This window comes from Loxodonta africana, chromosome X, assembly GCF_030014295.1.
Source record: "Loxodonta africana isolate mLoxAfr1 chromosome X, mLoxAfr1.hap2, whole genome shotgun sequence".
NCBI lineage: Eukaryota > Metazoa > Chordata > Mammalia > Proboscidea > Elephantidae > Loxodonta > Loxodonta africana.
Window position 1 is genome coordinate 154,168,753 of NC_087369.1, and position 14,892 is coordinate 154,183,644.

Here is a 14,892-nt window from a genome sequence, read left to right on the forward strand (position 1 = left end):
CAGAATCATTGTTACGCTTAAGCCCATTGTTGCAGCCACTGTGTCAGTCCATTTCATTGAGGGTCTTCCTCTTCTTTGCTGACCCTCTGCTTTACCAAGGATGACGTCCTTCTCCAGGGACTGGTCCCTCCTGACAACATGTCCAAAGTATGTGAGACGTAGTCTCACCATCTTTGCTTCTAAGGATTTGTTCATTCTTTTTGCAGTCCATGGTATATTCGATATTCTTCTCCAACACCGTACTTAAAAGGCATCAGTTCCTCTTCAGTCTTCTTTATTCATCGTCCAGCTTTCACATGCATAGGAGGCAACTGAAAACATCATGGTCAGGCGCACCTTAATCTTCAAGGGGACAGCTTTGCTTTTCCACACTTTAAACAGTTCTTTTGCAGCAGATTTGCCCAATGCAATACATTGTTTGATTTCTTGACTGCTGCTTCCACGGGTGTTGATTGTGGATCTGAGTAAAACTAAATCCTTTACTTCAATCTTTTCCCTGTTTATCATGATGTTTATTGGTCCAGTCGTGAGGATTTTTGTTTTCTTTATGTTGAGGTGCAATCCATACTGAAGGCTGTGGTCTTTGATCTTCACCAGTAAGTGCTTCAAGTCCTCTTCACTTTCAGCAGGCAAGGTTGTGTCATCTGCACATCACAGGTTGTTAATGAGTCTTCCTCCAGTCGTGATTCCCTGTTCTCCATACACTCCAGCTTCTCTTATTATTTGCTCAGCATACAGACTGAATAGGTATGGTGAAAGAATACAACCCTGATGCACACCTTTCCTGACTTTAAACCAATCAGTATCCCCTTGTTCTGTTCGAACAACTGCCTTTTGATCTATGTAAAGGTTCCTCATGAGCACAATTAAGTGTTCTGAAATTCCCATTCTTCGCAATGTTATTCATAATTTGTTATGATCCACACAGTCGAATATTGAATAAGAGTGGTGATAAAGGGCATCCTTGTCTGGTCCACTTTCTCAAGGGGAATGCTTTCAGACTCTGCATTTAGGATGATTTTTGCTGTTGGCTTTGTATAAATGCCCTTTAATATTTTGAGGAATTCCCCTCCTATTCCTATTTTGCCAAGAGTTTTTATCATGAGTGGCTGCTGGACTTTGTCAAATGCCTTTTGTGCATCAATTGATAAAATCATGTGGGTCTTGTCTTTTGCTTTATTTATGTGATGCGTTACATTGACTGTTTTTCAATGTTGAACTATCCCTTCATACCAGGTATGAATCCCACTTGGTCATGGTGGATTATTTTTTTGATATGTTGTTGAATTCTATGGCCAATAATTTTGTTGAGGGTTTTTGCATCTAAGTTCATGAGGGATATTGGTCTGTAATTTTCTTTTTTTGTGGCGTCTTTACCTGGTTTTGGTATCAGGGTTATGCTGGCTTCGTAGAATGAGTTTGGGAGTATTCCATCCTTTTCTATGCTCCAAAATACCTTTAGTAGTAGTGGTGTTAACTCTTCTCTGAAAGTTTGGTAGAACTCTCCAGTGAAGCTGTCAGGGTGAGGGCTTATTTTTATTGGGAGGTTTTAAATTCCCTTTTCAATCTTTTCTTTTGGTATGGGTCTATTTAGTTGTTCTACCTCTGTTTCTGTTAGTTTAGGTAGGTAGTGTGTTTCTAGGAATTTGACCATTTCCTCTAGGTTTTCAAATTTGTTACAGTTTTTCATAGTATGCTGTTTTGATTCTTTTAATTTCAGTTGGGTCTGTTGTGATATTGCCCATCTCATTTTTTATTTGGGTTATTTGCTTCCTCTCCAGTTTTTCTTTTGTCAATTTGACCAATGGTTTATCGATGTTGATCTTTTCAAAGAACCAGCTTTTGGTCTTGTAAAGTCTTTCAATTGTTTTTCTGTTCTCTATTTCATTTAATTCTGCTCTAATTTTTATTATCTGCTTTCCTTTGGTGCCCTAGGGCTTCTTTTGCTGCTTTCTTTCTATTTTTCAAGTCTTAGGGTTAATGTTTTGATTTTGGCCCTTTCTTCTTTTTGGATGTGTGCATTTATTGCTATAAATTGACCTCTGAGCACTACTTTAGCTGTGTCCCAAAGGTTCTGATTGAATGTGTTTTCATTTTCATTTGATTCCGTGAATTTCTTTATTCTGTCCTTAATTTCTTCTATAACCCAGTAGTTTTTGAGCAAGATTTGTTCAGTTTCCATGGGTTTGATTTTTTTTCCTCACTTTTCCTGTTATTGATTTCTACTTTTATGGCTTTGTAGTCAGAAAAGATTCTTTTAATATTTCCATGCTTTGGATTCTGTTAAGGCTTGCTTTATGATCTAATATGTGGTCTGTTCTGGAGAATGTTCCATGTGCATTGGAAAAGAAAGTATACTTGGCTGCTGTTGGGTGGAGTGTTCTGTATATGTCCATGAGGTCAAATGGGTTGATTGTGGCATTTAGATCTTCCATGTCTTTACTCAGGTTCGTTCTGCATGTTCTGTCATTCACCAAAAGTGGTGCGTTGAAGTCTGATACTATTACTAGGGAACTGTCTATCTCTCTTTTCAATGCTGTTAAAGTTTGTTTTATGTATTTTAGAGCCCTGTTGTTGAGTGTGTAACTATTCATTATGGTTATGTCTTCCTGGTGTATTGACCCTTCAGTCATTATATAGTGTCCTTCCTTATTTTTTGTGGTGGATTTAAGTTTAAAGCCTATTTTGTCAGAAATTAATATTGCCACTCCTGCTCTTTTTTGATTGCTGCTTGCTTGATATATATATTTTTCCATCCTTTGAGTTTTAATTTGTCTGTGTCTTTAAGTCTAATGTACTTCTTTTTTAGGCAGCATATACACAGATTATGTTTTTTTATCCTTTCTGCCACTTCTCTTTATTGGTGCATTTAGTCCATTTATATTCAGAGTAATTGATTTTATGGATAGGTATGAGTTTAGTGCTGTCATTTTGATGTCTTTTTGTGTGTGTGTTGTTGACAGTTTCTTTTTTCCACTTAGTTTTCTATGCTGAGTTGTTTCTCCTTATGTATTTGCTTTTCCTCTTTTTCATTGTTGTTGATTTTGTATTTGCTGGGTCTTTATGTTTTTCTTGTTTTTTTTTTGATGTGTAGGATTGTTAATTTCCTTTGTGGTTACCTTAATCTTTACCCTTATTTTTCTACATTTAAACCTATCTTTTGTTTCTTTATTTTGCCTTGACTTCCTCTCCGTATGAAAGATCTATGTCTACCTTTTTTAGTCCCTGTTTTTGTTTTAATGTGTCATCTTTTACATATTGACATATCTTTTTCCCTATTTTCAGTGCTTAAGCTTTGATTTTTTATTCTGACTTCTCTATCTGGGTTGATATCTGGTTGCTCTGACCTATGTTGTAGTCTTGGGTTATTATCTGAAGTTTTTGATTTTCTAACTGGAGGACTCCCTTTAATATTTCTTGTAATTTTGGTTTGGCTTTTGCAAATTCCGTAAAGTTCTGTTTATCTGGAAATGCCCTAATTTCTCCATCATATTTGAGAGACAGTTTTGCTGGATACATAATTCTTGGTTGGCATTTTTTTTTACTTCAAGGCTTTATATATGTCATCCCATTGCCTTCTTGCCTGCATGGTTTCCGCTGAGTAGTCCAAGCTTAGTCTTATTGACTCTTCTTTGCAGATGACTTTTTGTTTATCCTTAGCCACTCTTAAAATTCTTTATCTTTGGTTTTTGCAAGTTTGATTATAATATATCTTGGTGACTTCCTTTTGGGCTCTACCTTGTGTGGGGTTTGATAAACATCTTGTATAGATAACTTCTCATCTTTCATGATATCAGGGAAGTCTTTTGCCAACAAATCTCCAACATCATCTCTGTATTTTCTGCCAGTCCCACCCTGTTCTGGCACTCCAATCACTCGTAGGTTATTCATCTTGATAGAGTCTCACATAATTCTCAGGGTTTCTTCATTTTTTAAATATTCTTTTATCTGATTTTTCCTCAAATAATTTGGTTTCAAGTGCTTTATCTTCAGTTCCACTAATCCTGACTTCCATTGCCTCAATTCTGTTCCTATAACTTTCTACCGAGTTGTCTAATTCAGAAATTTTATTGTTATTCTTCTGGATTTCTGTTTGCAGCCTGATAAATTTGTCATTATGCTCTTCTATAATCTTCTTAACTTCCTCTATTGCTTTATATGTGTGTTCCTTGGCTTGTTCCGTGTTTTGCCTGATTTCCTTCCTGATATCTTGAAGTGTTCTGTATATTAATCTTTTGTATTCTACCGCTGGTAATTCCAGAAAGTTATCTTCTCCAAAAGATTTCTTGATTCTTTGTTTTGGGATGCTGAAGCTATCGTGGTCTGCCTCTTTACGTGGTTTGATATTGACTGTTTTCTCCAAGATATCAATAAGTTATTATATTTATTTATTTTACGTTTGCTTACTGTGTCCTAGCTTCTTGTTTTGCTTTGATAGGCCCAAATAGGCTGCTCATGTGATTCAGTTTGATTATTGGTATTTGAAGCTCTAACGTCCTGTCACCAGGTAGTTAGATCTGTTACTAAGTATGTGATTCTAGGAGTCCATTTACTTTTCTTGTATAGATTCAGCTCAGGCATCCAGGTAGTCTGTCACCAAGTGTGTGGTGCAGGGTCTAACCTACAGTCCTAGACAAGCAGGGGTTATCAGTGTAGGCACAGGTATCTGGCTGCAGTAGGGGGTCATGCGCTGAGCAAGGCAGGGGGCTGATAGCTGCCCCTAAGTGTCTGGGGGGAAAGTGTGTCCCTGTTCCCCAGAGTGCATAGGTGGGTGGGTTTTTCAGCCAGACTATGGGCGCCCAATGCTGTTGGCTGTAAGGAGTGGGAGGCACCACTCATTCTTGGACCTGTGTCACAGGTGGCTAGGTGGCATGGGTGGAGCCAGCAGTCTTCAAGCCCTTGATATGGGTAGGTGAAGACCCTGCTTAATAGGCAGAGCAATGTCAAATATCATGAATCTGCCACTGTACCATGTAGCTGATACAGTCTAAGTTAGGCTTCAGGTATATACTCTGTTGTACTGTGCTAATGAGGGCCTACACTGTTGAAATGGTCCCACACAGGTCTATGCTGGGATGAAAGGCATTCAGGATCTGTGGACCCCTTATGCCTGTGCCTAAGCAAAGGAGCTGTGCCTGCCCTACGTTTGCATCTTAGTGGAGCTTGCAGATTATTTTTTCCTGTTTGTTAATGTGTTCCCTCTCCAAAGCCAGGAGAATGGCTCAGGGTGCTTGATGGGTCCTACGTCCAGCCCAGGGGACACGGCAATCTCTGAAGCCAGCCTGGGACCCAGTGTAGAGAGAGAAGGGAGCTGGTAAATGGGAGAGAAGTTTTTCCCAAAGGGGTGTTTTTTGATCCATGTGGTAGGTTAGGTGCCTCTAGTTATCTTTTGCTGACTGAGCACTGCTTTTCACTAGTTCTGGAGGCTTGAGTAGACTCTCTGTTGCTCAGTCTCTCCCGATGTGGAACACATTTCCTGAGTGTCACTGTTTGCCTTAGGTCACACACCAGCCAGTTTGGCCTACAAGGTGCTGATTCTTGCCGGGTCACATCTGGCAACTCCTCACTGCTTCAGAACCATCTCTCCCTCTCCCTGCTGCTCAGTGAAATTCCTCAACTTTGCCTTTGGGGTTCAGAGCTCCTAGATTGTCATATATAATCAATTCACTCACTGTTTTGGGTTTTCGGTGTAACAGGGGCCACTGGAAGCATCTGACTACATCTTGGTCCTACTGCCAAATCTCAGTAATTTTTTAAAAGTTTGAAGTCAGTGTCTTCTCTAGTTGAAAATCTGAACATACCCATAAGAACAGAAGAGATTGAAAAGTAATTTAAAAAACTCCAAACAAGAAAAAAGCCCTGTCCCAGATGGCTTCACTGGAGAATTCCACCAGACAAAATTAGAGAAGAGCTTACAGCAGTACTACTCAAACTATTTCAGAACAAAAAAAAAATGAAGCAATACTTCCAAATTCATTCTATGAAGCCAGCATAACCCTGATACTAGAACCAGGCAAAGGCACCACACACACACAAAAAAATTACAGACCAATATATCTTATGAATGTAGATGCAAAAATTCTCACCAAAATTCTAGCCAATAGAATCCAGCATCATATCCAAAAAATAATACACCACGACCAAGTAGGATTCATAGCAGGCATGCAAGGATGGTTCAACAACAGAAAATCAATCAACAATCTACCACATAAATAAAAGAATCACATGAGCATATCAATTGATGCAGAACAAGCATTCGGCAAAGTCCTACACCCATTCTTGATAAAAACTCTTAATAAAATATGTATAGAAGGGTAATTACTGAACATAATGAAGGGCATCTATACAAAACCAACAGCCAACATCATTCTTAATGGAGAACGGCTGAAAACATTCCCCTTGAGAACAGGAACAAGATAAGAATGCCCTTTACCACCATTCCTATTTAGCATTGTGCTGGAAGTCCTAGCTAAAGCAATAAGGCAAGAAAAAGAAATAAAGGCCATCCAAATTGGTAGGGAAGACATAAAACTGTCCCCATTTGTCGATTATATAATACTCCACATAGAAAACCCGAAAGACTCCATGATTAAACTACTGGAACTAATAGAAAGATTCAGCAGAGTAGCAGGATATAAGATAAGCATACAAAAATCAGTTGGATTCTTAAACTCCAATAAAAAGAATGATGAAAAGGAAATCATGAAACAATACCATATTTAATAACCCATAAAAAATAAAATGTTTGGGAATAAATCTAACCAGAGACATAAAAGACCTATAGAAAGAAAACTACAAAACCCTACTGCAAGAACACAAAAGAAATCTACATAAATGGAAAAATATACCATGCTCATGGATAGGTAAACTCAACATTGTGAAAATGACAATTCTACCCAAAGCAATTTACAAATACAATGCAATTCCAATCCAAATACCAACAACATTCTTTAAGGAGATGGAAAAACTAATCATTAACTTTTATGGAAAGTCAAAAAGCCCTGAATAAGTAAAGCAATATTGAAGAAGAATAAAGTACTTCCAAATTCATTCTATGAAGCCAGCATAACCCTGATACTAAAACCAGGCACAGACACCACACACACACAAATTACAGACCAATATATCTTATGAATGTAGATGCAAAAATTCTCACCAAAATTCTAGCCAATAGAATCCAGCATCATTTCAAAAAAATAATACACCACGACCAAGTACGATTCATAGCAGGAGGGCTTGCAGTGCCTGACGTCAGAACCCACTATAGATCTATGATAGTAGAAACAGCCTGGTAGTGGTACAACAATAGATACATTGACCAATGGAACCAAGTTGAGAACCCAGATGTAAATCCATCCACCTATAGTCACCTGATCCTCGACAAGGGCCCAAAGTCCATCAAATGGGGAAAAGACAGTCTTTTTAACAAATGATGCTGGCAAAACTGGATGTCCATCTGCAAATGAAATGAAACAGGATCCATACTTCACACCATACACAAAAACTAATTTAAAATGGATCAAAGACCTAAATATCAAGCCAAAAATTATAAAGTTCGTAGAAGAAAAAACAGGATCAATGCTAGAGGCCCTAATACAATGCATTAACAGGATACAAACCATAACCAACAACACACACGCTCCAGAGGATAAGCTAGATAACTGGGATCTTCTAAGAATTAAACACTTATGCTCACCATAAAACTTCCCCAAAACATAACATAGTTTATAAAGAATATGTTTTACATTCTACTTTGGTGAGTAGCATCTGGGGTCTGAAAAGCCATCAAGGATACTTCACTGGTCTCACCCCTTCAGGAGCAAAGAAGAATGAAGAAAACTAAAGACACAAGGGAAAGACTAGTCCAAAGGACTAAGGGACCACAACTACCACAGCCTCCACCAGACTGAGTCCAGCACAACTAGATGGAGCCCAGCTACCACCACTGACTGCCCTGACAGGGATCACAATAGAGGGTCCCAGACCAAGCTGGAGAAAAATGTAGAACAAAATTCTAACTCAAAAAGAAAGACCAGGCTTGTTGGCCTGACAGAGACTGGAGAAACCCTGAGACTATGGCCTCCGGACACCCTTTCAGCTCAGTAATGAGATCGCTTCTGAGGTTCACCCTTCAGCCAAAGACTGAATAGGCCCATGGAACAAAACAAGACTAAAGGGGCACACTAGCCCTGGGGCAGGGACTGGAAGGCAGGAGGGAACAGGAAAGCTGGTAATAGGGAACCCAGGGTTGAGACGAGAGAGTGTTGATATGTCATGGGGTTGTTAACCAATTTCATGGAACAACGTGTGTACTGTTTGATGAGAAACTAGTTTGTTTTGTAAACTTTCATCTAAAGTACAATATAAAAAAATAAATAGATAAAAGAATTCACCAAAAGAGTAAAAAGAGAACCTACACACTGGGGAAAAAAAATTGGCTATTACAAATCAGACAAAGGTCTAATCTCTAAAATCTACAGGAAAATACAACACGTCTCAAACAAAAAGACAAATAATCTAATTTAAAAATGGGCAAAGAAAATGAACAGACACTTCACCAAAGTAGACATTCAAGCGGCTACCAGACACATGATGAAATGCTGGAGATCACTAGCCGTTAGAGAAATGCAAATCAAAACCACAATGAGAAACCATCTCACCCTGGCATTACTGGCACTAATCAAAAAAAAAAAAAAACAAACAGAAAATAACAAATGTTGGAGAGGCTGTGGTGAGATCAGAACTCTTATGCACTGCTGGTGGGAATGCAAAATGATACAACCATTTTGGAGAACGATATGGCACTTCCTTAAAAAGCTAGAAATAGAAATAGCATATGATCCAGCAATCCCACTCCTAGGAATACATCCTAGAGAAATAAGAGTCATCACAAGAATAGACATATGCACATCCATGTTCATTGCAGCAGTGTTCACAATAGTAAAAAGATGGAAACAACCCAGGTGCCCACCAACAGATGAATGGATAAACAAACTATGGTACATACACACAGTGGGGTATTACTCAATGATAAAGAACAGTGATGAATCTGTGAAGCATCCCATAACATGGACAAATCTGGAGGGCATCATGCTGAGTGAAATCAGTCAGTCACAATAGGACAAATATTGTATAAGACTACTAGTATATAAATTCACGGAAAGGTTTACACACAAAAAGAAATAATCTTTGATGGCTACAAGGGAGAAGAGCGGTGGGGATGGAAAAACACCAAATAGACAATAGATAAGTGGAAACTTTGGTGAAGGGTAAGACAGTACACAATACTGGGGAAGCCAGCACAACTTGTACAAGGCAAGGTCATAGAGGCTCTATAGACACATCCAAACTCCCTGAGGGACTGAATTGCTGGGCTGAGGGCTGTGGGGACTATGGTCTCTAGGAACATCTAGCTCAGCTCGTATAACATAGTTTATAAAGAAAATGTTCTACATTCTACTTTGGTGAGTAGTGTCTGGGGTCTTAAAAGCTTGTGAGCAGCCATCTAAGATACTGAACTGGTCTCACCCTTTTGGGAGCAAGGGAGGATGAAGAAAACTAAAGATACAAAGGAAAGGTTAGTTCAAAGGAGTAATGGGCCACATCTACCACAGCCTCCACCACATTGAGTCCAGTACAGCTAGAGGGTGCCCTGCTACCACCACCGATCGCTCTGACAGGGATCACAATAGAGGGTCCTGGACAGAGCCGGAGATAAATGTAGAACAAAATTCTAACTCACAAAAAAAGACCAGACTTACTGGCCTGACAGAGACTGTAGAAAACCTCGAGAGTATGGCCCCCAGACACTGTTTTAGATCAGTAATGAAGTCACTCCCGGTGTTCATCCTTCAGCCAAAGATTAGACAGGCCCATAAAACAAAACAAGACAAAAGGGGCACGCCAGCCCAGGGGCAAGGACTAGAAGGCAGGCAGGGACAGGAAAGCTAGTAAATAGGGAAATCAAGGCCAGAGAGTGTTGACATGTCATGGGGTTGTTAACCAATGTCATAAAACAATATGTGTACTAACTGTTCAATGAGAAGCTAGTTTGTTCTGTTAACCTTCATCTAAAGTAAAATAAAAAAGTGTCTTCTCTGACCACAACAGAATGAAACCACAGCCAATAACTGAAGGAAAGCTGAAAAACTCACAAATATGTGGAAATTAAACACACTCTTAAACAATCGATGTGTCAAACCACAAGGAAAATTACAGAATACTTACAGAAGAATGAAAAGGAAAATGACATACCAGAACTCATGCAGCAAAAGCAATGGTCAGAGGGGAATTTATTGCTGTAAACACATGTATCAAAAAAGAAGATCTCAAATAAATAACAACTTAACACCTTAAAGAACTAGAAAAAGAAGAGCAAACCAAACCCAAAGAAGCTGGAGGAAGGAAATAATAAAGGTTACAATAGAGGTAAATGAAATAGAAATTATAAAGACAACAGAGGAAATCAACAAAAATAAATGTTGATTCTTTAAAAACATCAACAACAACAAAAAAAACCTTCATGCAAAACTGCATACCCAACTGCTTATAGCAGCTTTATTCATAACAGCAAAAAATTGGAAACAAAACAAATGTCCTAAAGTGGGTGAGTGGAAGAAAACACTGTGCTACAACTAGGCCATGGAATACTACACAGCTATAAAAGGGACAAGCTATTGATACGCACACCAAGCTATTGATACACACAACATCTTGGATGAGACTCAAATGTATTATGCTGAGTGCAAGAAGCCAGTCTCAAATGATTATATACTTTGTGATTCCATTTATATGAAATTCTGAAAAAGGCAAAAGTATGTTGTTGTTGCTTGCTGTTGAACCAATTCTGACTCATAGTGACCCTATAAGACCCAGTAGAACTGCCCCGTACAGTTTGCAAGGAGCGGCTGGCTGGTGGATTCGAACTGCCGACCTTTTGGTTAGGAGCCTGAGCTCTTAACCACTTCACCACCAGGGCTCCCAGCAAAAGTGTAGGGGTAGAGAATAGATGAATTTTTTTCCAGTGGTTAGGGGTGAAGGAAGAGTGTGAATATAAAGGGATAGTATCGAGGGAGGTTTTTGAAGTATCTTGATCATAGTTGTGGCTACACAAATCTATATATGCATTAAAACTCTTATAACTTTGCACTACAAATGTCAATTTCACTGTATGATAATTCACGAACAAATGTAATTAAATTAAGAAAAACAACAAATAAAAAAGGTCTGTGCCTGGAATATTCTATCTGCAGAAATCAATTTTACTTGGGAAAGCAGTGAATGAGGACCTAGCATGGTCTGAACTATATGCTTCAGTCTTAAAATCAAAACAGGAATAAGAGAAGAATGGAAGACAAATAGGACAGGCTGATTAAGCTAAAGGACAAGAGAAACATCTGTAAGAGAAAGGTTGAGACCTTAGAAGATGGACTAGATATACATGAGGGAGAAAATGGGATGTTTATAAAGGAAAAAGGATAAGCACCCACGTGTAACTAATAAGTCCATAGTGGAAGAGAGATAAATCTTTGCTTTCTAAAGACACAAGGGTTCCCTTCCACCATCTCCCTTCCCTGGGAAAGTGAACTGGTTCTGAGGGGTTGAGCCAGTTTATGGGGAGACCTGGAAGCCTCTGCTGCATGACATCTGCAGGATTGTTATTCAGACTCCCTAGTTGAACCCCAGAGGTTCCTCAAAAATGCTTCCTGGATGAAGAAGTCCCTTTGTTACATCAAAAAAGAAAGAAAACAAACATTTCTTTTGGATGTAGATGGTAGTGATGGTGACAAAATATGGTGAATGTAATTTATATCATTGGGTCGTACACTTAGAAATGGTTACAATGTCAAACTTTTTGTTATATATATTATTGTCGCTGTTAGGTGCCATCGAGTTGGTTCCAACTCATAGCGACCCTATGCACAACAGAACGAAACACTGCCCGGTACTGCGCCATCCTTACAATCGTTGTTATGCTTGAGCTCATTGTTGCAGCCACTGTGTCAGTCCACCTCATTAAGAGTCTTCCTCTTTTCCGCTGACCCTGTATTCTGCCAAGCATGATGTCCTTCTCCAGGGACTGATCCCTCCTGACAACATGTCCAAAGTATGTAAGACGCAGTCTCGCCATACTTGCTTCTAAGGAGCATTCCGGCTGCACTTCTTCCAAGACAGATTTGTTCGCTCTTTTGGCAGTCCATGGTATATTCAATATTTTCCGCCAACACCACAATTCAAAGGCGTCGACTCTTCTTCGGTCTTCCTTATTCATTGTCCAGCTTTCACATGCATATGATGCTTGGGTTTTTTTTTTATGATATTATACGTATATATATATTATACCATTAAAAAAATCTGTTTTATCCAAGCCTATAAAATAAGGAGCCTTGAGGATGCAGTGATTAAGTGCTTGGCTGCTAATTGAAAGGTCAGTGGTTAGAACCCACCAGCCACTCTGTGGGAGAAAGATGTGGCAGTCTGCTTCTGTAAAGATTACAGCCTTGGAAATTCTATGGGGCAGTTCTACCGTGTCCTGTAGAGTTGCTATGAGTAGGAATGGACTCGACGGCAATGGATTTGGGTCATTGCCTCACTTTCTTCTGAATCCTCTATCCAGTCACAGTTTCAAAACCACTTCCATATTTAAGGTACCCGTTAGAGCAGCACCCTGCTCTCTTGGTATCAAATTCTGTCGTGGTCATCTAGTGCTGCTATAACAGAAATACCACAGTGGCTTTAGCAAAGGGAAATTTATTTTCTCAGTCTAGTTTTTTTTAGTAGGCTAGAAGTCCAAATTCAGGGCATCAGCTCCAGGGGAAGGCTTTCTGTCTGTGTCAGCTCTGCAGGAAGGTCCCTGTCATCAATCTTTCCCTGGACTGGTAGCTTCTTCATGCAAGGACCCTGGGTCCAAAGGACACGCTCTGCTCCTGGCACTACTTTCTTGGTGGTATGAGGTCCCCCTCTCTGCTTGCTTCCCTTTCATTTTATCTCTTGTAAGATAAAAGTGTTGCAGGCATACTCCAAGGAAACTCCCTTTGCATTGAATCAGGGATGTGACCTTAGTAAGGGTGCTACATCCTACCCTAATCCAGTTTAACGTAAAATTACAACCACAAAATGGAGGACAACCCCACAATACTGGGAATCATGGCCTAACCAAGTTGAGATATATTTTGGGGAGACACAATTCAACCCATGACAGTTGGTTTTATAAATTTATATTTTTTAAAAAACAGTGAAAGTAGGCTTCTCTCTATTACCACCTGTCAGCTCTTGCATGCCCAAGAACATCCTTCAATGAAATTAATATTCCATAGTTATGGAGACCCTGAGGGTACTGTGAGCTCTGCTACTTTTAGTGTAAGTTATTCTCAATAAATCCTATCACAGCTTCAATGTGTGTTGCTAGCACTGTAGATCAACATGCAACTTACATGACAATAATAAAAAAAAATTGGAAAACACCTTTGAAGAGAATGGCAGTTGTAGAAAGTGATTTCAGAAAATTAGGACTGAATTGAGATAAAAAGGTAGGAGGATTACCATTATATATTCCAAGAATTACTGGGTAAATTTCAAGATGACATGGCATTTGTAAACAGCAAGAAGTATCCTAAAGAATATACTAACAAAATGTATGGAACTAGGGCTCTAAGAAGAGGCACATCAACATGAGCCACATTAAAGGGAATCCAGCCACGGCTGGTCCTTAGTTAAATGTTTTGATGGGGAAATATCTCCTGAGTGAGACTACAGTTTAGGAAGGTGAAAGTAGACAAGATTTCTCTGAATAGTGGATGATTTTGGAAGAACCACAACTTAATGTTTTCATATCTCTCACTAAGGAAGACTTCACAAGACAGAATCTACAGCAGCATGTTAGAAAAACAAATGTCTAAGCCAGAAAGCAAAGTGAAAGTAAAAGGAAGGAAGGCACTCAGCCCCAGCCTCAGCACACAGAGAAAAAGAGGGAAAAGGAAGATGGAACTGTCAGAAACTTAGCTGAGCCTTTCTCAAAGGACTAGCAAGGGTGTTGCAACACTTGAAGCATATTCCACTAGTGCAGAAAAACATATAGCAATTCAAACCCTGGACTTTCAAACTGTGACGTAAAAATAGTACTGCAACTAACATTGTCATGGGAAATTTCTTCCTATTAAGTTTAAAGAACCTTACAATGGTACTCATTTATCTCCTCCTGGCCTTTGTGCTATTGTCATACATTTTACTTCTACATATGTTATAAATCTCATATGATATTGTTATTATTTTGTTTAAGCAGTCAATTATGTTTTAAGGAAATTTAAATAATAAGAAAACAAAAGAATCTTGTATTTACCCACTTAGTTACATTTCTGGTGCTAATCGTTCCTTTGTGTAGACCCATATTTCCACCTGGTATCATTTTTCCTTCTGCCTGAAGGAAATCCTTTAACATTTCTTGTGGTATCAGTTCTGGGTTAGTTCTGATTGATTCTTTTTCTCTCATTAATGGTTTGTATTTTCTTGCTTCTTTGCACACCTGGTAATTTTTTATTGGATGCCAGACATTGTGAATTTCACCTTCTTGAGTGCTGTATATTTTTGTATTCCTATAAATATTCCTGAACTTTGTTCTGGGACACAGTTAAATTACTTGGAAACACTTTGATCTTTTTGGGTTTTGCTTTCATGATGTGTTGGGCGGGTCCAGAGCAGTGTTTAGTCTAGGCCTAAGTCTTGCCCACTATTGAGGTAAGACCCTTCTAAGTACTCTACCCAATGTTCTGTGAATTATGAAGTTTTCTAGTCTGCCTGGTTGGAAACAGGCACTATCTTGGCCCTGTATAAGTGCCAAACACTGTTACTTTTAATTATTTCAGGAGGTTATTTTCATGGTCTCAGTTATTTTTC